This window comes from Peromyscus californicus, unplaced genomic scaffold, assembly GCF_007827085.1.
Source record: "Peromyscus californicus insignis strain IS unplaced genomic scaffold, ASM782708v3 Scaffold_23__1_contigs__length_62951481, whole genome shotgun sequence".
Taxonomy (NCBI): Eukaryota; Metazoa; Chordata; class Mammalia; order Rodentia; family Cricetidae; genus Peromyscus; species Peromyscus californicus.
Genome location: NW_026294534.1, coordinates 4,210,566 through 4,235,549, shown reverse-complemented (window position 1 = coordinate 4,235,549; position 24,984 = coordinate 4,210,566). Strand labels below are relative to the sequence as shown.

The window sequence follows — 24,984 nt, the reverse complement described above, 5'->3', positions numbered from 1 at the left end:
GCAGTACTAATGAGAGTCCTGACAGCCAAGATCCAAATTTAGACACCCATTATGGCTCTTCCTGGTTTGCAGATATCTTAAAACAGCGGCAGTTGATGGAGCGACAGGACAGGAAAGTTTGCTTCTTGCTGGTTGAGTTTTTAGAGGAAATGGTTTGAAGTAGAAGAGAACAGGCCAGGCTTTCTCTCCTCAGAAGGAAACTGAGAAGAGGCTAAAAATAATAACCTCTGCCCTGACTCTGAGAGTCACATGGTGTTTGCTAAGTAAAATCCTAACTGCTTAATAATTAACAGTATTTTAGATAAAGAAGGTAATATACAAATAGAGATTTTAAACTAATTCTTGGATATGAAGGAAAAAATGACTTTGTAATTTCAAAGTAGTAAATTGAATGTTTTCTGGAAGATACCCAGCATACACTATTCCTAAATGACAGTTGAAATTGACAATTATGTTAAATTACCAGAAAGCTCAAGTAATTTCCAAGACTCAGTGAAAAACTAGAATGTGAATACAACATTTTGTATCTTGCATAACTCCCAAATAAGGGGAGGAAGATCATTTTGTTAATTTGGAGATGTTTCTTGAAGATTTTCATTTGCATTTTTCTACTTCTTTATTGATTTTGATTGAAACCTACTTGTTGGGTCAACAAATCAGACATCTATACATGTAGTAAGAAAAAAAAACAGAATTGAGTTAAAACTTTTATATTATGTAAACTTAAAATATGTTTTTCAAATTATAGATGATTGTTCATCTAAAACAAATTCGTGATGTTTGGTTTCCTTAATCATTGATGTGTTTATATTTTTGTGGTTTAGATAACTTACTTTCATGTGATAACAAAGATGAGATGGAATATCAAAGGCTTTTGATAATCATCAAGTGTCAGGCATAAAAATACCTCTATTGAACTAGGTCTATAGAAATGATGTCTTCAAAACCTTTATACTCAACCCAGAATTCGGATGTATGAGCCTCAGCCAAGCTTCGTTTCTGTTTTGCTTTTCTCCATCTCTGAATGTATGAAACACAGGTAGATTTTTGTTTGGTCCTTTGTGTGGTCTGTTGGTCTGTCTGGTCTGTTTCTTGATTGGAACATATTGCAAGGGAAAGATGGGATGAGTGTTCAGAAGTTCTTCTGACTAAGTTTCCCACTTGTGAGAATATACATTCCTGAGGCTCACTGACCCCGTGACTTCACGTCTTCCTATGATGCCCTACCAGCTCCCATGTGTGGGTTAGACTTGTCTGCTCAGTCCTAGCAAATAAATAAAACATAGCAAAAGGAGATGTCAGTCAATGGTGTGCCCTTTGCTTTGTTTCTCAGAACTCTTCTTCCGGTGTATGTGATCTGTGATACATAAAAAGGAGTTTATGTGGGTGGGAGCACACAGGCCCCTTCTGCTCACAAGCTCTCAGGACACTAATATCCCTCCAGAAACAAAGCACAGACAAGCTCCTCTTGTTCCAATAAGAACTTGAGATACTGCAGATCTGGCCAGCATCTCCTGCCAACTCATGGAATAAATGATTGAGTTCAGCCCGTCAAAACGCATGGTATACTTAGGAACTTGACGAACTTGAACCTTAGATAAACACATTTTAAAGTTTCAGTGTGTCCCATATAATTTTTTAACATTTGCATATCTATTTCTTTACTGTAGCCAAGGCTATATGTGCGAGGTATATGTGTGCTGTGTGTGCATGAGGAGGGCAGAGGACAACCTGCAGAAGTTTGTTCTGTTCTTCTACCATTTAGGTCCCAGGGACTGTCCTTAGGTCTCCGGACTTGGAAGTGGGTGTCTTTACTCACTAAGCCATCTTGCTAGTACTTGTACGATATTTAAAAATCAGGAAATTACTGGTTGCTTCCCTAACACTTAAACAGAGTCTGTATTTCACATGGAAGCTATTGAGGTGAGATACTTTGAGCTAGAGGAGCAGTGAAATCTCTCATAGATTCCCTTTCTACAGAAACGGTAAGGGGTGGGGGGCATTGTTATTTCAAGCTGGGATGGCATGCCCAATTTGTTAGGGAGCAACAAGTAACTCCCTAATAATTAGATGAGGGCTCAAGCAATCCTCACACTCCACTCAGGTTACTGACAGAGGTTTTAATTGGTCTTTTGGGTGAAGCACCAATAATAAGCATCTTATGTTCCTTTTTCTTCTGGGATGGAACACAGTTTAGGGTAATATGGAATTTGCATTGTTTTTTTTTTTTTTAAAAAGCATACTTGTTAAAATCTCTACTAAACAGAGAATTTTAAGACAATAAAACCATTCTGAAGCAAACAAAGCTACTGTGAAAACTTTACACGATTTTATCTGCTCAATGCCTTTGCTAGGAACAACACAGCGACCCATTGGTGGTACAGGCTTAATAGATTCTGATGTCTCCGAATCCATCTTTCCCTCCATTGGATCCTGTGAATCACTAAATACCATCCTGCTGATCTTGGGAACTTTCTCAAAATCTTTCTGTCTTTTCTTATCATTTCCTGTCCCAGCAGACAAGGTCCTCTCAGGTCTGGTGATTCCTACAGCCTGTGGCTGATCCTCTCCCAGGCTAGCTTTTACAACAGGGTTCCCATTCAACACCAGGGTCCAGTTTACAGGCACTCTGAAAGTGTTACTTACTTTTCCTGAAAAGGGAAAAGAGAGAACTATAGGCAACAGAGGAAAACTGGTTGTCTATTACCAAGTGGTCAGTCCTGAAAACATGTATGAAAGTAACATTATACAGACGGAACAGGTTATATTTAGGAATATAAGTTATACATATACATTTATACATGCAATAACAACTAGTTAAAAAAAAAGAGGCCATGAATTTTAAGGAGATCAGGCATGGTTATATGGGAGGGCTTGGAGGGAGGAAAGGAAAAGATAAATGAAATATCATTATAATTATTATTCTCAAGAATAAAAAAATATGCTATACTGTCAGAAGGGGTAGCGGACTGCAAGCAGCAGCACTTGATCAATCTTTTGTTTATCTTCCTTGCTTTTCCATAACGTCTTATTCCATGGCATCCTATTAGTGCCCACTGAGGCACACGTTGCTCTAAAATACTCTACAAATTTCATCAAAGAATGAGGTTCTGTTGTCAGGTGTGTGTGAAGCATGTGACTTCCTCCTGCCTTTGTGTATTCATTATGTGTGGCAATTGAGCATGGTCATGGGCACTGTGAGCACCTGTGTAGAAGTTCAAATCTCATAGAACCACATTACATATGAAACCAGAACGTCCTTTAAAATTTAAGAAAAAGAAATTAAAATAGGACACGAGACCCCAGCGGTGCCAAGTCTTTCTCTTCCGGGGATTTACTGAGGTGGGAACTTGTACGTATTTGGTGTCATGGAGGCCATGGGACACTCATTCCTCTCTCAGTCCCCTCCAGACACCTGCAAACACCAGAGACCTTTCTCCAAGGACTTCTCCACCTCTGTGGTGCTGGAGGGCAGCCGATGCTGGCCTTGATACTGCAGGGAAATGACACTGTTCGCTCAGCAGGATGACCCACTTCTGCTCTGTGGGGCCCGGCTAAAAGGAGGCTGGTTATTTCCCTGGGATGCTCCTCACCATTTTTCTTTATTCGTGACTTTTGCTCCTTTTCCTGGTGTCATTTTTCTTTCAAACGGGCTCTGTCATTTTGCACCCCAGAAGAGAGTAAACACCTTAGGTGTCCCAACTCAATATTTTCAATGATTGTTTTTAACCCTTTTAAACATCTGTCTTCATGACATTAATATCAGATTTTCTGGTGGGAACCAGAGGTTTTGATTTTGTGTGGTGGGGAAAAAAATCCTCTGTCTGCAGGCGGATGTGTCAAGGGTTTCTCCACTCTCATCTGGTGCATGAGAACACAGAAAGGTTAATACTGTTCAGCCCAGTTATCATCTGTGTGTGATTCTCTAATATTGATTTATCTGTCATGTGGTGGGAATTTTACAGCAACTCTAATAATGCGGTGTGTAAGCCTATGCATAAATAAAAATAGACTTCAAGACCATTGAGAATAACACTATACTTATTTACAAAGTCCTTTGCATGTGTTAATTGCTTTTCTTCCCATCTCCAGGGCTCTGGCGTTAGCAGGTCTGATCATTACAACTGTTTGTCTTCAAGTCACCAGGACCAAGTCAGTGGGGCTATAATCAATACAGGAATGAAGTATTTTCTCCACAAAAGGAAGTAGAACCACTCACACAGACATGGAGGGCATCTTTGTTGTACCTGAGATGCCCACTTCCCTTATATGATGTTTGACCCTGTGGGTCTTCAAGGCATACAATCAAAGATGGAGGAAGCAGCCAAGGCAATTATATTCTCTGCAGCAGCTGAGTGAAGGCAATACTAAGGAAGCATCCTGCTTCCTGTACCAATGTTTCACTTCCTGTCTGCACTGGGGTAAAACAATCGTGTGACACCTGTGACCTGCTTGTCAGGGCTATGGATGCTTAAAGTCTCTGTCTTGCAATCCGTCTTATTGTAGATTTAACAAGAAAATGTACTTTATGGAAGGAAAACTGTCTAGCTGCAGCGATTGGTTTGTGTGCACGTGTGAGTGTTGATAAACTCATTAATATTTTGTGGAAGAAAGGAGTTAGAAACACAATGGGGAAAATGAACAGTTTAATTTGTTTAAAGTTAAATCTATCCTTTGAAAATTCTGTGCATGGCTGAGATAAGGCTGGCTGATTGCTCCCACTCCCACTCCCTCCAATCTTCCTGCTTTAGCAAACCCCCTCCTCCCTATGAGTCCTTTGGTGCCTTTTTGTTTTGTTTTTGTTTTTTTTTTGGACCCACTGAGTTTAACAAGGAAGTCTGTGCAATCATGATCTTGGAACTGTCTATTGGAGTCTGGTAGACTCACCACTAAGCACATAACTAAAGGCAATGACTGTCCTTAGAATCCGTCAGTAGCCAGTTATTCATAGGAAGATGTATGGCCCTGTCAGGCCCTGCCCAACCCATGATTGACTATTGCAAAGCCCCAGTTTCATGCAGACCTAGTGCAGACAGCCACAAAGGCTATGCAGCTGTGATTGCAATAACTGTATCATGCCCAGAAGACACCATTCACAGCTCTTTGCAATACCTTGTAGTTCTTACATTCTACTCATGCCTTCTACCAATATTCCCTGAGCCGTAGAAGGATTGTTATGAATGTCCTATTTAGAGCTGAGGACTCAAGTATTCTCAGAACCTTGGAGAGCTGAGAGATATGCCTAGAAGCTCACCTCCAAAAAGGCTACTATGCTACATTAATCATAATTCAATTCTACATAAAGTGGGTTATGTTTCTCAAGGATGAAAGAATAACTTACAGAAGAAATTTATTGTGTGGACAATGATACTATAAAACCATAAATTAAAATGTTAATGTTATTATGGCCTGCCCTCTTGAAATATCCTCATAGTAAAGAGTGAATGGAGTAGGGGGAAGTGAGGGGTTAGGGGGCAAAGTCTACTCTGGTTGGTTCTTTCAAGGCCAATGATGTGATCATGAGGACTCTACTCTCCTGAGCTCAGACAGCCATAATCAGCACCCCTCAGCCCCTTCAGCCCCATCACATTGGGTATTAAGACTCAAGAATATGCATTTTTGGGGGCACACAAACATTCAGTGCATAACACTGTCTAAAACACACTACCATCTAAAGGAGTTGTCATGGGCCTTAATGAGAGGGTTGGAAAACTCTGTTGCTGCCTTTGTTGTATGGTTGTAAGGATTGTGGGTACAGTTTCCATTGCTTCCTTTTCTCCACATTTGTCACGGGATGAGCCCAGTAACCCTCAAGGCTGGGTTTTCCTTTCTGACTGCCACATGCCAGTCTGTCCTTTAGCATACTGTGAAGCTTAGGCCACAGCAGCTCTGTGTTTTGAGACCTGTATTTGTGTTGTCTTCAGTTTTCTTTCTCTCTAGATGCAGCATTCTCACGCTAATGCCAAGGCAGCTCTTCTTGTACTTCATAGTGTCTAGTCCACAGTGTTTCTCCCATCCATCTTCTGACCTTGGTAGACATGTCACCGAAGGGTCTAGGAAACTGGCTACTCGATCACCGGGAACGAAAGAGCAGCATGTCCTGAGCACCTCTCCCAGGACAGGCACTTGTCACTGTTAGATTCTTGGTACAGTTTCTGACAATCCTTGCCCATCATTTTCAAAGATGTTGAATATGAGAATAAAGATCATAAGGTGACTATAACACAGATAGGTGTTGCAAACACTCTGAGGCTTCTTTAGAAATAAGGCATTTGGTATAGAAAATTAGAACTTTGCATTCAGGATGGAGGTTTGGGGAAGAAAACATATTTTCAGATATTACAGATTCACAGCCAAAGACCCCATAATAAAAGACTGACCAGCAAGAGGATAAGTTACAGATTTGTTTAACATAAGTTTTGTATGACACATGACATTTTACAAGGAAAGGGAGACCCTCAGGAACAGTAAACTTGAATATTTTAGTACTAGATTTGATGATGACTGGTGATTCCTGAATAAATAGATTAGGAAGGGGAGTATAGTATCTGATGGTGGTGAACCTGAGTGTGAGTGGTTGGATATGAAACAGCCCCCACAGGCTGTGTGTTTGAACGCTTGGCTGATAGCTGTTGATGCTGCTTAGAGATGCTATGAGCCCTTCTGGAGGTAGAGTCTCAGTGGCAGAGGTGGGTCTCTGAGACCCTCCCTATATGGGATAGCCTAGCCTTGGTTCTGCTCTCTCTCTCTCTCTCTCTCTCTCTCTGTGTGTGTGTGTGTGTGTGTGTGTGTGTGTGTGTGTGTGTGTGTGTGTGTGTGTGTTTCTTGCCTGCCACAATGTGACCAGACACTTCAGGCTCCTGTTGACACAGACTAATCCTCTCCGCTGTGGTGGACTGAATTCCCCTCCAACTGTGACCCAAAATAAACCCTTCCCTCCTTAAGTTGCTTCCGTTAGGCATTTTGTCACAGCTGTGAGAGAAATAACTAATGCATTGTGAAACCCCAGCAAGGCCTGTTGTCCAGTTCTTGACATCTCAATGACTTTGACTGCTTTTTTCCAAGCACAAGAAGGTAACTCCTTACATAAGTGTCTTGTGATGTGTTCTACAGGCCGAGCAGATCATCTTAGATCCTGTGAGTTGCTTCAGGGAACGATAGTAAGAAAGATGAAAGACATCCCCATTTCTCTTCCCTCAAATGTCACAGTGCTGTATCACCAAGTGGCGTGTTCTGATATGACATTAGCGCACTTCCTTTTTTATGAGTACATATGTATGTCTTTCTTATTTATACATTGTAGATTATAATGTTTTGTATATGATAAGGTATAATCCTATTTCCACATGTGGCTTATACCACTTGGCCGTGCTATACAGTCGTGTTAATCTTCACATCTGATCTGATGGTTGTTTCTATCTCTGGCTCCCTACAGAGGTAGGAGCGTTTCAAAGCTGCCCAAGATATGTGGCCTCTGTTTCCTTGCCTGAAAGTTTCCTTTAAAAGTTTGTGTTGTTTGACAGTCTAGGAAGTACTGATGGCTCCTGGATGGTGGGAAATATATGCTGATGCTGACCTATAATTTCTTGAAGACACTTAAGAACCATGGATTACAAACTACAAAACTCCGAAGTCAATAAACTTCATTACCAAAGTGTGTGGGATTTTATTAGGAACCACCAAATGTAACTAAAATCTTAACGATGGTGATACAAGGGTGAAGAGATGATTCAGTGGTTAAGAGCACTTGCTACTCTTTCAGAGGACCTGAGTTCAAGTCTCAGTACCCTCATGGTGGCTCCACATGTCGTTAGCTCCAGTTCCAGGGCTCTAGATACCTCTGAAGGGAGCCAGAAACAAAGACAACTGTCAGATCAGATGCCCTCTACGAGCACTTCACACACAGTGCACATAAATATGTACAGGCAAAACTCACACACACGTGAAACTGAGTCACAGTTTTGTATAAGTTCCTGTTTCAGAAGTTCATTTGCAATGCGTAACTGCCATGAATCTTTGGTGTGATGCTAGAACACAATGTATCTGTGCTGTTGCTCATGAGATGATAAAATAGTGGTCCAGTTTCAGAACAGAGAAGAATGAGGCTTGTGACTATACAGTGTTAGGACATGTGGCTCACTACTAAAACTATGTGTGCACTTCCAGTTGGTAATTAGCAAATTGCTCCAACTTAACTACCAAAAATGACAACTGTTTGCTCATAGTTCTGGGGTTAGCTTCTCAACTCAAGGTCTTCTCAGCATCTCATGTATCATTGTGGGCTGCATCCAAACAGCAGCTTAAGCCATCTTCTAAACTCATCCAGGCTGTTGAGTCAAGTTAGTACCTCATGGCTCTTTCTGATTCATATGTTGGTGCCCTCAGTGCCCAGAGATCCCATTCCTTATCATGTAACTCCTCTGTGTCTAACCAGAACATCTCTGTGCTCTGAATTCCCCCAGCCCCGTCACCACTCAGTCAAACCTCCAGGCTTACCATGAGCTCAGGAGATTAAATTAGGTCTGAAATACTCTCTGGTATCAGTATTAGATTATTATTATCCTTAATTATAGCTGCCAAGTCCCCCTTTGAAGCACTCATATAATCTTGGTAGCTTCATCAAGGGTAAAGCCCCAGAAATGTCTTAGAATTCTGCAGACCACCAGCTACCAACTGAGGGGTGCCGTTGTGACATTAGACACAAGAAAACAGGCTTACTTGTGGCTCTTGATATTCTCGGGAGTAATAACTTGCAACCAGTACATCTAATTTTCTTTAAACTTCTTAGAAATATAAAAGCTACCAATAATATTATTTTCTGTGTTTTCCCCTTGACTAAAACAGAAAATCCATTCCATTCAAATAGTTCAATCCACATTGGAATGTAACACTCTATACTTAAAATCATGCCCAGGTTTTGAAGAACCAAGGGTTTAATCTATTTATATCATCTCTTTGGTGTTTAACATTTGAACAGATTAGGCATATCTAAATCTGAGGGACACAGGATATAATGATGAGAAGAATGAAAACAGAACATGTCTGTGTTTTCACAGTGCAAAATAAAGTATTCTGATTGGTAGTTTATAGATGATAGAAAGACAGGTAAAAATAGATAGTGGGTAGAGAGATGGTAGATGGTTAGATAAATAGTTACATAGATGATAAATAATAAATAGATAAAGTAGAAAGGTGACAGGTGATAGATGGATAGAAGAAATACAATAGGTGATAGACAGATGATAGGTAGATAGACAAATAAATATAGATAGTTAATAGATAAATGGATAGATGATAGACAGTAAAGAGATGCACAGATGATAGATAAACGGATAAATGTTAGATAGATAATAGATGGGCAGATGATAGGTAGTGAATAGGAGTATAGATAGACGGACGTAGATAGCAGATAGACAGGTACAGAGATGAAGATGTGTCGATAGGTAATATGTGGTATGCTGAGCAGTTTATTGCATATCTGATTTTGCTCTTGTTTAATTTAAGGCCTGAAAACCCAGGAGAAGCTGATTATGGAAGGACAGGGTTGCCACATGGGGGTGACTATGACACTTTAGGAACAGTACAAAAATGGTCAAGGAGCATAAGAGCGTTTATCAAAGACAAGGGCGAGTGAAAATGCTGACATGTGATTTCTTGGAACCGTGTGAACAGGCCCTTAAGATTAGACCAAGACATCAAAGCTTATTTGTGTGTGTGTGTGTGTGTGTGTGTGTGTGTGTGTGTGTGAGTGTGTCTAGTTTATGAGCCTGAAATGAAGCATGTGCCATTGTTTATGTATATAGCAATGGCTTCTCTCTAATTATTTTAAAACTCATAACAAGATCGCTGATAGCTTCGGGTTAACATGTATCAAAATTTATGCAGTATTTCCATGAAAGTATTAAAATTTATAGACTTTCTATTGGAGTCCTACTTAAAGTACTACCATGGCACATGGTGCGTGGATTGCCCCAAGGAAAACACTGAAGTACAGTCAGCCTGGGAGACAAGGACCATGAATAATTCAACTAAAGGAATGGCCAAAGTTTGAGACAGAAAGATATTAAATTTTCAGTATTCTGAAAAAAGTTGATTATTCCTGGAAGAGGAACTTTAGATAGCTGGTCAGTCTTAAATAACTGTACACTATTCGCAATTAAAAGGGACACTGTGTGGCACCTACTGTTTCCTCATATTACGAAGTAGGATTTCTAGTAACATCACAGGAGCTTCCCACCTATGCCTACCCTGCAGCTATCTCCTCTGTCCCATGATTCTCTAACATGGACCAGTGACGTACCTGCTCTGGCATCACAGAGTGGACTATGAAGATGAGAGACCCACTCATCATCTTTCTGAGCAGGACTCTGAGAACTCCAGAAGAGTTGCTGTGAAGAAATTTGCCTACTGAAATAAAAAATTTAGACTCGGCATGCAAACTGACTTTAAAACACCTTGAAGACACTTAAAATTTTCCAGGCAGTGGCCCCAGGATGCCCATTTTTTCTAAGGTATTTCTGTTTTTAATAAATAACATTACCAGCCTTTAACCAATAAACAAAACTTTCCATTCATCTACAAATCTATTTCACTTGCTTCTAAATACCTCCCTCCCCAGTCTGCTTTCCTCCACACACACTTCTCTTGTCTCATTTCTCAAGGCCTCCCCTGCTGATTGCTCTGTCTTCTGAAGTAACCTCCTCCCACTCCCAATTCCCTGATTTCTCATCCAGTCTTGACTCTGAAGCCAGAGGGATAATAGAAAGACACTCATCTCACCGTCTTACCCCGACTGCCTTAAAATAAATTGCCAGTGGAGAAAAATAAAGCAAAATGCATGTTACTTCTCTGGTGCTGTCTCCTTGCTCTCTGAGACTCACCCAGGGACCTCTGTCAGGCTCATGCTTTTGTCTCCAGCTTGCTGGACGGCCCTGCCCCTGGCTACTGAACACAGCGTACCTTCAGATGGCTCTACTCTCTGCCCCCGTGCCTCCTAAGCCACACAAACATGCATTCTGGTTCTTCTTTTAAACATGACTTCTTTTAGAATGTCCTAGGATCCACCCGACTCGATTCGTACGCTTTTAGTTTTGATTGAATGTTTTGTTCAGGTAATTGTAGAAAGACAGGAATGCAGCCAAGAAATTCCACATATCCTTCCCAACCAGGGTATCAGCAATAACGTCATGTATCAGTCCAGGTTAGCTGACCTTCATTCCCATGTTTGTGAGTGTGAATGTGTGTGTGTGTGTGTGTGTGTGTGTGTGTGTGTGTGTGTGTGTGTGTGTATGTGCGTGCGCGCACACATGTGTGTAGCTGTGTACTGTGTTTACACATACATAGTTCTGTATGCACGCCCCCGCAGACCCAATGTGGTTTCATCACAGGAACCCTATGTTTCTTTCTTGCAGGGTTTCCTATGTTCTCCCTCTCCCTCCTGGTCTCCTGGCCCCTGATCATTAGTTCACTTCACCATTTTATGCTTCTTTTTATTACCAATATGCGCTCATGCCGTCAATCTGCTTATATGTCTTTGTTGGTTTCTCTTCCATCACTACTAAGCACAAAGGAGATAAATTCTGTTTTTTGGGGGGCTATCCTTGCACTTCAAGGGCAAGCAGAAATAATGTGTGGTAGGGAGAGGCTTTTCCAGGAGCCAAGGCAGTAAGCAAACCCTGGGTCCCAGCCCTGGATCTTCCCTGTGCTATGTGGGCTGCAGTGGTACAGGTGCACAGTGAGACCAGTGGGGATGTGAGCGAGCACTGGGGGGCATTTTATGGGCAATCCCACTTCGTGGGACATCTTCTGATCCTGCTCAAAGTCCCATGTGATTTTTCTATGGCATTATACACCTATGTTCATAGTTTAAGTAGGAGCTATACATGCACGCATAAATAGATAATCACATACATGTACAGTCATAAAGACCTAATTCTTCCACAAGAAAAGCCACAAACCAGAGGTCATGAAACTCACAGAAAAACAAAAAACAGGAAGCAATCCTGGTGGTAGCAGAAGTCTTGCAATTGCTCTGACGGCAAGGCATCCCCTCCCCCACTATCAGCCACCACTACCAGTCACCCACATTGTCCTCATCAGCCCCTCCTCATGAATACCTCCACTTCCATCACCTGGCCTGAGTCAGCCTGCTGCTTCACTTGGTGAAAACAGCTGGTAAGCAGATCAGCCTGACGGCCAGGCTCGTCAATAGTGGCATCATTGGGCTCATCGGGTCACCTGCCTGCTCCTCATTGACCAGGCTAAGACTCGGCTGCAGGACCAGCATAATGGCCAGCGCATACATGTCAGCATGTCTGATTGCCTCATCAAGACCATCTACTCCAAGGGCTCCTTCGGCACGTACAGGGAAACAGCGGTAAACCTGACCCTGGCCACCCCTGAGAAGGCTATCAAGCTGGCAGCTAATGACTATTTCAGACCTCAGCTCTCTAAGGACGGACAAAAGCTGACCCTGCCTAAGAAAATGTTGGCAGGCTGCAGAGCTGGCACCTGCCAGGTGATTGTGACCACCCCCCTGGAGATGCTGAAGATCCAGCTGTAAGATGCAGGCCACATTGCTGCTCAGAGGAGGATTCTGGCCACCCAGGCTCAACCGTCAGCCAGGGAGGTACCCAGCCCTCAGTAGATGTTCCTGCCACTCCTCAGCCCATGGCCTCCCAGTTCACCTTATGACCTGATGCAGAACCATGGCATTGGTGGCCCCTACAAGGGACTGGCAGCCACACTGCTCAGGAATGTTCCCTTCTCTGATGTCTACTTCCCCATTTTCCAACCTGAACCAGCTGGGTCACCCATATTCTAAGAAGTCTCCTTTCTGCGTGTCCTTCCTGTCAGGCATCAATGAGGACACTCACTCGGTGTTTCTAGACTGTGCCAGGAGGATCTGGAGATATAAGAGCCCCTCAGCCTTCCTGAAAGTCACATACTGCTGTGCACTGGTCCTTGGCCCACTGTTTGGCATCACCCAGAAGGTCTACTTCCTGGGCATCGCTGGGGCCAGAACGCTGTGACCAGCACAAACCTGAGAAGGTCTTGTCTCTCCCCAGTCCTCCTCATCAAGCAGGAAGGCTGGAAAAGGGTGCAGGATCCATGTGGATGGTGCACACATAGGCCCCCATGGAGTCCTAAAGGGACAAAAAAAATTGGAATCAAGCTCCTATTTGTGTAGAAAACACAGAAATCTGTACATTCCTTAAGCTAGTCCCGTCGAGCCAGTCCTGTCTCATCTCTGTACCCCAACCTAGTCCCACCTGGCCTGGACACCCCCTGAGACAGAGTTGGTCTCCTGGTCTACAAACGGAACACACACACACACACACACACACACACACACACACACACACACACACACACACAATCATTTATTGAATTTACTGTGCTCATTTGCCTCTGCCTGGCTTCTGCCCATGAGTCTGTTCGCCCCTGCTTTTCTTCCTGCCTCAGCCAGGACACCACTCTGCCTCCCAGGCAACCTTACAGGAGGACTGGAGTATTCCATCCTCATGTTAGGCTAGGATTCCTAGGCTGGGTGTGCTGCCCCATTCAATTGTGATCCCAGGCACCCCACACATATTCTTCCTGGTGAGTTTTTGGACCCCCACCCCGTGTGGGAAGCACATTGTTTGAGGTCTTTGTATACCTGTGGTGGGGCAGGCTGCTACCTCCAACCTCCAACAGTCAGCTAGCCAAGCTGCATGGGGATGGGCCCATAAGGGCACAATTGCCTTTCTCTACGGAGTCAGGCACTCTATGCTCTATGCTCATGTGTTGTGTATGCCTCAGGCCTTCTGCTGACCCAGTCCAGTAGTTTACTTCTCCAGCCTGGTAAACTCTTCTGATAGAGCCCTACTCCTGGACAGAGATTGCTTATGGGGGAAAGGTGGGCATGAAGGCCAGTACAGAACTTGGGACACCCAGCTCTGTTGTTTTTTACTCTTTTGGGGGGCCTACCACCCAGCTCTCAAATAAATCACACATGGAGGCTTATTCTTACTTATGAATACCCAGCCTTACCTTGGCTTGTTTCTTGCCAGCTTTCCTTGACTTAAATTATCCCATCTACCTTTTGCCTCCGGGCTTTTCCCGTTTTCTCACTTCTGTAGATCTTACTCTTACTCATGGCTTTCTGTGCAGCTAAGTGGCTGCCCCTGGAGTCCTCCTTCTCTGGCTACTTCTTTCTTTATCCCAGATTTCTCCCTCTACTTATCCTCTGTGCCTGCCAGCCCTGCCTATTTCTCTCTCCTGCCTCTCTCGCTGCTGGTCATTCAGCTCTTTATTAGACCATCATGTGTTTCAGACAGACACAGTAACACAGCTTCCCAGAGCTAAACAAATTCAATATAAACAAAAGCAATACACCTTAGAATAATATGCTACAACACAGCTGTCTGGGCTTCTGTCCGTATTTAGAAAGCCCCACCCTTCCAGCCCTGGATCCTCTGTTCTGAGTCAAAGCAGTCCCCTCCCCTGCCCTGGCCATTGATTGTGTTTGGTGGTTGACAGAAGTGCTTATGCGGTGTCCCTCAAGCCCGACACCCTCCACAGAGGCCCCTTTCCAGTGACACTACCCGGGGCTCAAGCCTGAGCAGCCCCTAGTTCATGGCTGTTCCTGGGAGCCTCCTCTCCTATCACTTCTACACTCTGAAAACTGCTGCTGATGCTTACAGAATTATATTTTTTTTCTTTTGAAGTTTTAAGAAGTTGTGACTTTTTGTGTCTTATCATGTAAAAGATGAATACATTTTCTAAATAGAAAAAACAAACAAACAAAAAATGCTGCATTCTGAGAGAATGAACTCAACAATGGAAAGAGACATTTGTGCAAAGAATGACATATTTTATCAGCAATCCAAGTGACCGTCTGCTTTCCAGGATAATTGTGAGCGAATTGTCGTGTTCACTTGCAATGAGCCCTCATACGCGCTTCAAGACAGTGAGACTGTGATTTCTTTCGTGTTGGGAAGAGAAAGTAATATGAGGTAGTTTTTTACGTAATGACACAAAGTAATATGAGATAGTTTTTACTGAATGACACAAAGCAAGTATGAGGCTTTTGTTAGTTATTGTTTCTTACCGTTGCTGCTGTTCCGTGACAAGTGAGACCAAGGCCAGCCCAGTGGCTGATGTCTGCCAGTGTGTCGTGTAGGAGGATTGTCTGCAGGAGAGGGAGGTCCATACTGTCTGCAGGATATGCAAATGATCTGTCTGCAACATCCCCCATCACCCAACCTCCCCTTGACTACAGCTTAGTACACAGTGGGGAAGAGGGTGTATCAGTTCATGAAGGAAGGCAGGATTGTAAGAAGGTTATGAACACATGATTTCATAATGATATGCTTCTCTCATGGGAGAGTTTGAATATCACCACTGAACAAAATAGTTTAAAGACACTTTTCCCCCTTAAATTTATTTAGTCTCTGGATTTGCCAAATGTGATCTTTGCATTAATCATGAAAACTGTCTCTGATTGCACTGGGATCAACTCAATTCTTAACCTGCCCACAAGCACCGGCTGCTCCTAGGAGGAGGCTGTGGAGACCAGCAGAGCTGAAAGGCAGGATCTGAGATCTTCCCACAATGTTCTTATCTAGGGAAAGGGACTGGAATGATTTTCATGGTGGAGAGATATAATAAGATGAATTCTATGGACCATTAACAGATAAATGAACTATACCATCTAAAAAACATGCTCCATCCTCTACACTTAAGGACTTCAATGAATCTGAATGAGTCCATTGCCTGTGTGTGTTTATTATCAAGACAGTGAGTGTTAGGTGTGTGTATATTTGTTATAATTTTGTGGAATATTCAAAACCTCAATATTTACAAAGTGTAGAGCTCAGTTGAAGGTTCAGAAGAGACATTTTGGGTCACCAGTAATTGTGGTCTAGTATGGCATGAAAGAAGATAAGACTCTTCTGCTGACCCTGGAAGGTCTGAAAAATTAAGACAGACCCTTCCCAAGCTCTTCCTGGCCTCTTCTAGCCTCTTCAAGATCATTACTCCTAGTACTAACACCTTAACATTTGCATAATTCTTACCAACTATTAAGTCTCTGATCCTCATAAGAAATGCTCACACATTGGGCACCAACTGCATACATTACAATTATGACAGATAGGGTGACTTGTCCCTTTGGTTTTCGTATTATACTAAGGTCACCCATATACAACAAAAGACCTTGTCCAGACATGTAAAAGAGAGCCTGTGTGCTCTGTAACCACCTAGAGTCCCACGGTACATTCTTTCGCCATGGTAATATCAGACAAATGTGGGACTGGAGCCTTCACACAATCAGATAATCTAAGTGATACGTTTTTAAAAGTAGCGCTTAATTTTATGTGGTGTTTTGAACAAGGAGTTCATTCAACCTTATTTATCACTTAATGTGAGTCCTACGCATGTAAAGAAATAAAAATGTCAAATTTATTAATAAATATGGCTTGTTAGTAGGTCACATTTACTGAATTGAAACAAACAAATGCTATTTAATGTTTTATTTAAAGATACATTTATAAAATGAAGAGGCAGATCTGGCACTGTGAGTTTAAAATTAATCAAATAAGGCACTAATGTTGAAATCTTGGGAGAATTAATCTAAGTTCCAGAAGTTAATGATCTGTCCATGGTCTAATGATCCCCGAAGGGCTCTAGAAAACTCAAATAGTTTAGATGTGTTTCCATGCTCCAGTACTTAGTTAAAATAGAGATGGGAAGAAAGATAGGTCCTTATGACTGTCAGGCTATGCTTTGGCATTGACATATTGAAGTGGAAACAGTTGAGATATTTTCTCTGATGTACTCAAGTCAATGGATATCTAGAGGTGGGTCACCTTTTGGGGTCAGGTGAAGTGGTGATCCCCGTCTCTATTTTCTCCCTTTTCTGACATTGTCTTTGATGTGCTCCTCATGTATGTTAGCCTCATTAAGTAGCTACTGATCCTCAGGTCCTACACAACACGATACCTAGGGAAAATGGAGAGAAGTCTTCTGTTTCAGGATCACTAACGTTGGTTCTGAGAATTTGCTTGATGGGAGCATTTAGATCCTATGACCACTTGTGGACCTGAGGATAGAGGCACCTTCTCCCAAAGTCCTCAAGTCAGGAAGTAATCCAAACATGAAATGAGTTCTGATAGGATGGAGAAAAACAGAACACATGAGTAACCAATGGACTGGCCTTCTGGGGCTCCAGGACCCCTGTTATAGCTGGATTCAAGGAAAGTAGATTTCAGAATGTAGAAGAATAGACAGGAATCAAAACGAGAGAGGGTTTCCCATTTAATGCCCTCCTGTTCAGCTCTTCTAAATGTTGCCCCTTTTCTGATACCACGAATTGACTTATGAAGGATAAGTCAACTGTGTTCCTATCACGTACACACAATGGTGACAAAGCAGTAAGACAGGGGTCACCTTTGTCTTCATAGAGTTTGGGACAGTGGTTTCATTGTTCAGAACATATTCTATTACACACTTCCAAATATCTTGAAGCAGGAAATGTTGATAGGCTCCTAGACACCTTTATACTTCAACACTCCTTCCCTACTAGACAAAGACCTGTGTGGTTAGTTTTAATGGCCAATGTATTACAATCTAGAATTGCCCATGGACAGGTCTTGGTCGCGTGGTTTGCTCATCATTTTCCTGTGGTCACTCAAGATTTGACAAAGGTTGAGAAATAAGGCCTGCTCTCTCCTTCCCTTAGCCCAGCAGAGTACTCATAAGCTGGTTGGACACAGTTACAGGTAGGTGCAAGACACAGATGCTATGCAAGATGCCACTGTTTAGGTGAAAGACACAGGTAGGATGAGTAATGTTTCCAATTTTACTGATTTCTGACCCAGAAAAGCCAGCGGTTCCACATCAGAACTGAAAGAGGTGATATGTCCGACTCTTCAGTGACAGAGATCCCCCGGGGTTCCAGACTTGAAGATGAGGAGGAGGTAGTTATGATGCACACAGAAAAAAATGCAACTGAAGAGTCCCCCTTTATAAGGTACACCACACAGGAAGGGAGAGAAGAAGCGCCTGCACAGGAAAGGCCCAGTATGTAGAGAAGACCACACACCTAAACAGCAAAGACGCGGACTGCGGGGTGCTCCTTTCTTTGATGTGGATGATCCCTCAGGGTTGCCAGAGCTCAAGGGGAACAACTATTTTTGTACAGAGTGCCATCTTTTTTATAAGGAATCATCCCTACAGAGCCTGGCATCCAGGGGTCATCTGCAAGCAGAGGACAGACAAGAAGGCATAACCAGCTTTTAAATAAGGTCCATTGCTGTGTACACTAGGCCAGGGATGTCTCGTGGCTTTCTCTCTCACTGATTTTAAATTTACGTGTGTATGTGTGGGTAGGTGAGCAGGGCAGATGCCTATGGAGGCCAGAAGGGGGCATCCTACCCCATACAGCTGGAGTTGTAGGCAGTTGTGAGCCTCATAAAGTGGATGCTGGGAACCAAACCCAGGCCCTTTGCAATAGCAGTGTGAGCTCTTAGCCACCGGCCATCTCTTCTGCCTGCTGTTACTTTCTTAATCCTGTATTGCTGCTCCTTATAGACTTATATCTCTGGTTCTCAACATTGGTTTTCAGGATACAACTATGTCTGCTTCATCATAGCCTTGTCTTTCTCTCCCCCACCCTGAGCCCCTCCATTTTCTCTGTATGCTCTGAAAACTTCTGTCTTCCACTATTCAATACCAACTTTCCAGTGAAGTGAGTTGGAATACCCCCCTCTCTCACTGGGATTGTTTCTGAGTCCTAATGTCTGAGTAGGGTTTTATTCAGTGGCAGACCTAGACTATGGAAAAGACCACAGACTTTCTGGTTCATCTCTTAAGTCTCTGAGGCCTTCAGGAAATGATGGTCAGGTTTCTGCTGATCTCCCTTACAGAGGTGGATTAGAAGGGCAGAAGGCAAGACTGCTGCAGAGAACCTGCCCCGACCTTCTCCGCTTTCACTTTCCAGCAGAATGTGAACTCTCGGAAGGTCCCAAGTGGTCACTTTCTGGTCTTTGTCACGTGGAGCCACACACGTTCCGATTGTTCCACTTCGCTGTGACCATCCTTCAGGTGTCAGCAGGTGGCTTCCAGCTGTCTCTTTGTGCTGTCACCTTTTAACCCTTCTGTCAGCGTGGTCCCCTCATAAACTGACCGTCAATGCGGCCTCTGTGCACTGGGGAGCTTTCACTGGGTCAGTGTAGCACAGTGCTCTGTGTGTGATGTCTTTAATGCAGAGGGACTGTGGACCACTCCCTGTTCCTGCTGGAAGCACCTCTGTCCCGAAGAAGAAGGCAAGGTCATGCAAGCATGTCTGCTCCCACATGGTCCTAAGATAGCTCAGCACAGGCTTGTCATTAGCTGTGGTAAAGATCACCTCACGAGCTAGGCCTGCAGCTTTGCATCTATGCTAATTAAGTTCCGGCGCTGGAGAATGCTAACCCATTATGACCTTTAGACCTGCAGGCTTTCTTCTAGCTCCGTCTTCAGGCAAACGGATTAGACTTGGTGATGTAAAATATCTTGTTTCATGTTGAATCCCAGTGTGTGGAGGGGAACAGAGTCCTACCCTGTAAAAACAGAAACATTTCGTTTTGCTTTAAATACAAACTTACAGAGTCCAATTAAAAAATTACTTTTTGTGCTGCAGAGGGAGGGCCAGCAGTCCACACATTAGGCCACCAGGGGCAGCATGTTGCCAGAGCAAGTCTCTGTCCTCCTTACACATGAGAGAGCTCTCCGCCCCCACCCCGCAGTTCCGGGGATCAAAGAGAAATTCTCGGTGATTCTCTGAGGTCCCACATAACCACCTCAGTGTTTTCTGCCAGAATTCATCTCAGATTAAGCTCAAAGCAGGAAAAATGGAGTGAGGATTGCTGATACCACCTCTAAGGCTCTAGACAGCTGCTTTACACACCACTTTCTCTAACTACCCCCAAGCACATGATGTATGACGGGTGAGTATTTGAGATTCCTATGGCTAGTTGAAGATCACGTGCTGTGTGAGAGGAGACTGTGGTGGCTGTGAAGAGTTCAGCCACTACAAATGTTGTGGCGTACTGTTAAAAGATGAGCAGGGCACTTACCAGGAAGAGCTGGGCATATATGCGCCCATACACGTTTATATACATGTAGATGTAACCGACCGTCTTATTAAATTAGAAACACAGAACCAATGCAAAGAAGAAAGCCAAGAGATCAGAGCTAAGAGCCTTACCCGCCTGCTGCAGCTATCCTCTTAAGCCAAGAGACCTCTCTGAAAGAGAGCTACTTCCTGTCTGTTTGTCTTTATATAGACTTTCTGTTCTGCCTTCTCATTGGTTGTAAACCCAACCACATGACTGCCTCATCACTGCCTGTCTGTACAGACCTCCAGACACTCATTGGAGCGTGTGTCTCCAATGCTGGCTGTATCCTTGAACACACAGAGAGCTACCTAGCTCTGCCTACCAAGTGCTGGGGTTAAAGGCGTGCGCCACAAACGCCCAGCTCTGCTATGGCTTGCTATTAGCTCTGACCCCTAGGCAACTTTATTTATTAACATACAAATAAAATCACATTTCAGTACAAATAAAAATATCACGTCATGGATACTAAGAATGTTACTTTGGGTTGGAGACTGCGTGGCCCCGTGAGTTCCTGTGTTGGTGGCTTGGTCATAAACGCAGCAATGCTGAGGTGGTAGGACCCTGCGTGGGTGGGGTCTTGGAGGTCGGGGGAGGCTGGTTATTGAGAATTCTGTCCAAAGGGAATGATGCTCTTTTAGTACATGCTCTAGTTGTTTTTGCAAGAGCCAGTAGTTAAGGAGAGTGAGCTGATGCCTCAGGCTTCTGACCCCTCAGCTCTCTGTGTTCTTGTTTCTCCTTCCCCATATGATCTCCTTTGCTTGGGTTCCCACTATAAAGACAACCACCACACTCTCACCAGACACAGAACAAATGGGCTGACCTAATTTGGGGTTTTTCATACCCAAAGCTATGATCTTTAAGTTGGTACAGAAGAGTAAATCAGGAGCTGCATTTGGTCCTAGTAGGTGACCACAGAGCGTTTCCTCAGTCACCACTCCACTTCAGCCTCTCCTCACCTACCAAGCCGCAGTTCTGTGAACACCCCAAATTAATACAAGCTTGAATTTAGAGTGTTCCCTGGCATTAAAAGAGCAGAGGTGACTGGATGTAGATAATCAAAGCCAGAGATCAAGCCAGACTCGGGGGATATTCTGTGCTTATACGTATCTCATCCTTGAGTCTGTTGGGCTGGGTAAATACTGTCTACCCATGGCAAAGAAGGCTTGTTTTCCAAGCTAGAGGACAACTCTCTGGAAATGAACCAGGTGAAGCAGTGCAGCTACAGAAACATTGTTTTAGTGAACAGGATGGAGTCATTGCTCAAATGCTGGAGAATTTCTGTAACCATTGTGTCTCATAAGGCAGCACTCTTTGTTAACTGCAACTTAGTAACACTTTCTCCCTCCCATTCTTTTTTTTTTTTTTTTTTTTGGTTTTTCGAGACAGGGTTTCTCTGTGTAGCTTTGCGCCTTTCCTGGAACTCACTTGGTAGTCCAGGCTGGCCTCGAACTCACAGAGATCCGCCTGGCTCTGCCTCCCGAGTGCTGGGATTAAAGGCGTGCGCCACCACCGCCCGGCTACCTCCCATTCTTAAGATCAGGTAGTCAACATAACAATGTCAAGCCTTTGTTTACATTGTTTGCTGACTTTCAGGGGTAGATATTACCATCATGGCTGATTACGGATATAACACCAGGCAGCTGTAGGAGACACATGTATGCAAATATTCAATGTGCCCCAAGAGGGCCCAGGTGACCATAAACACAGAATGATGAATAAGAAACAAGGTTTAGATGGTTGATCTTAATTTCTGCATTCATTGTTTTTTCTTGTTTCTGCAACAAAGTATCTGATAGAAGCCACTTAACGAAGGGAAGGTTTATTTTTGACTCAGCTTGTTGGAGCATCCTCATCAAGGTGGGGAAGGTGTGGTGACAAGAGCTTGCAGTGGCTGGTCACATTGCATCCCCAGGAAGCAGAAGAAGTGCTGGTGCTTCTCTCTCTCTCTCTCTCTCTCTCTCTCTCTCTCTCTCTCTCTCTCTCCTTTAATCCAGTCTGGGAAGGGCTCATGGAATGGTGCTGCCCACAGTCAGGAGGCATTTTCTCTCCTCAACTCCATCTAGACGCTTACTCACACATGCAGAGGTCTCTCTCCCAAGTGGTCCTGTCCACTGACCATCAGTACTAACAATTACAGCTTATACATAAATCTAAAATATATTTAAATATAAAGTTACATAATTTATCTTAATAAATGTATTTATTTATGTGAATGTGTTGAGAGCATATGTGTATTGAGGTGCTTGCCACAGTACATGTGTGGAAGTCAGGAGATAACCTGTGGAAGTGCATTCCCTCCTTCCCCCTGGGCACTGAACTCAGGTCAACGTGCATGGTGGCACCTACCTTCACCTGCTGAGCCATCTTGCCAGCCCATAACTTACATTTTTAATCATGTCTATTGGAGACACTGTTTGGGAATGTGGTGGTTTGAATAGGTATGGCTCCTATAGACTCGTGTGTTTGAATGCTTGGCCTATAGGGAGTGGCAGCATTAGGAGGTGTGGCCTTGCTAGAGGAAGTGTGTCACTGTGGCGGTGGGCTTTGAGGTCTCAGAAGCTCAAGTCAGTTTATCCCCTGCTGCCTGTGGATCAAGATGTAGAACTCTCAGCTCCTTCTCCAGCACCATGTCTGCCTGCATGCTGCCATGTCCTACCATGTTGATAATGAACTAAACCTCTGAAACTCTTTTCCTTTGTAAGAGTAGCCATGGTCATGACATCTCTTCACAGCAATGGAAACCCTAAAACAAGGAAATTCCTCAGATTCTAACAGTGTGCTTTTCTGAGCCCCGTACAGACTACTGATTATAGGTGTTGTTCAGTAAGTGTAATTTGGCTGGAAAGAAAAAAACATACTGTCAAATACTGTTAGTTTTCATGGCCTCTATGGACATCAGGCCTCTGACTTTCTCATATTATTTCTATGTTCTGAAGCGCTGGCCAGTGGGAAAGACTCCATGTCTTTGTTGAGGGCAGTGAAGAACAGTGGCTAAAGAGAAGCTTCTGTGAAAACAAAACTGAAAAATCTCAGCTCTGTCATTTATTAGGTGTGTTGAAACATGGAAGTGCTCCCAATGGTTTCAAATTATAAATTGTGATAGCATCAGATCGCGCTGTAAGCATTAAATGAGGCACTGCATGAGATGTTTGTGCCTGCCTCAGCTGAGAACTTGATGAATGCTAAAATTTGTAAATTTTTGATGAATCTTCTCTACATGTTCGTAGATCCATTGAGTTTTCTGTGTATGAACCAGAAGGAAAGGGCTGCATGTCAACTTGGCTCTGCTTCCTCTACCACACCACCATTCTACAGAAGAATCAGCAGTCTTCAAGACCTCTGCCCTTTTTCTTCTTTAAAATAAGGATTTTAGGTCTGTGAACAAAATGGCCAGATACTTCTCATGAACTACCTACAATTTCTTCCCATGAGGCAGAGCATAGGGAAAAGTATTATGGATGTTTCTATGATTAAGAAAATGAAGATACATTGAATACATTTTGAGTTCAATCGTACATTATTTCAATAATTTTGAAAAGGAATCATAATATAAATGTGACTTTCCACATGTCAAATAATATTTATCACCCACCATGGTGAGTCAAGATAATGAGACCAAACATTTTTTGTGCTATAAGCCAATAAGCTAATAATGATTGTAATTACAGTATTAGCTTGGTTTGCAATGTTTCTCTCAACTCTAGGTTCATTGACAGGATAAAATCAGGAATAATGGAGGTGCTGGGAGGTTGCCAACCGGAAACAGCAGGGCAGGTCCTGTTAGGTTGTGCTAATACCTCTTTAGTGTTTTCTCTGTGTTAGCTCAGGTTAGTACACAGGAGTTCACCTCTCTGTAAGCAGCAATGAGCCTTGCCGTTGTATGAGTAACCATAGAAGTCACTACTCTCAACTGCTAATAATAAATTTTATGCTATGGTGCTGCATATTTTCATTGTGCCTTTTACATGTTTTTCTGAACCATGTCCATCCACCCCCGTCTCCATCTTGTAATGTGCAGAAGTCTCCATGGCTTCTCGTTCTAACGTTCAAGAGCTGGTTTGAGTCTTAGACCAAACCAGATGCTTTCCAGTACACTATAGGGAAGCCCGGGTGAATCCAGATGTTGGTTCCACTCCATCTATCTGTGGCACCTCGATAGCTTCATGTTCTCTATCTCTGGCCCACAAAATAAGGATGGCAGTGACATCCTGCATGCAAGACCACTGTGAACTTGAAGTGGGAATGACTGGTATTCCTATCGGTATAGTTGACCCTTGGTGGTTATTAGTTTGTTTGATCATCACCATGCCTTTGTGTGTTACTTGTCTCTTGAACACTTGGCACAAGTGGAGCCCAATGGCCTTTCTAATCCTGTCACTCACATTTGCAGCCAGAGACACTTGTAGGAGTAAAGACATAGATGTGGTGATCTGTCTGTCTGAGAAAGATCCCTGAGGGAAAACCCCTCTGAATGATGCCCTTTAGCCAAGCTCAATGAAATCACAAACTCTGAGAAATGGGGGAAGGGTCTGTACAGAAATGGGGGGTGGTCCTTGCAGAAGCTTTGAATCAGGAAGGAGCTGGATCTGTTCAAAACCATTCCAGTGCGCCCCCCCCCCCCCCCCCCCCCCCCCCCCGCCTACAGAGGACTATTCATAAAGAAAGCATCGGGGGACTGAGGCAGCGCAAGGGCTGGAGACAAGCTGAGGTGCCTATGTCTAAGCACGTGCAGGCCCCCTAGAGAGAGAGCTGCTGTTTAGGATGAAATAACCTAGATTATCACAGATGCCAGCGTGCCTCAGAGATGCTGAACAGCTGAGCAGAGAGGGACTAAGGAGGT

At 43.5% G+C, this 24,984-nt stretch overlaps 1 protein-coding gene and 1 pseudogene across 2 annotated transcripts in view; both read left to right on the top strand.

Annotated features, from left to right (window-relative positions):
• Nalf1 (NALCN channel auxiliary factor 1) overlaps positions 1–24,984 on the top strand; it is a 535,729-nt gene that overhangs the window by 446,200 nt on the left and 64,545 nt on the right. The gene's annotated exons all lie outside the window — the stretch shown is intronic.
• LOC128119350 (mitochondrial glutamate carrier 1-like) lies at positions 11,187–13,117 on the top strand (annotated as a pseudogene).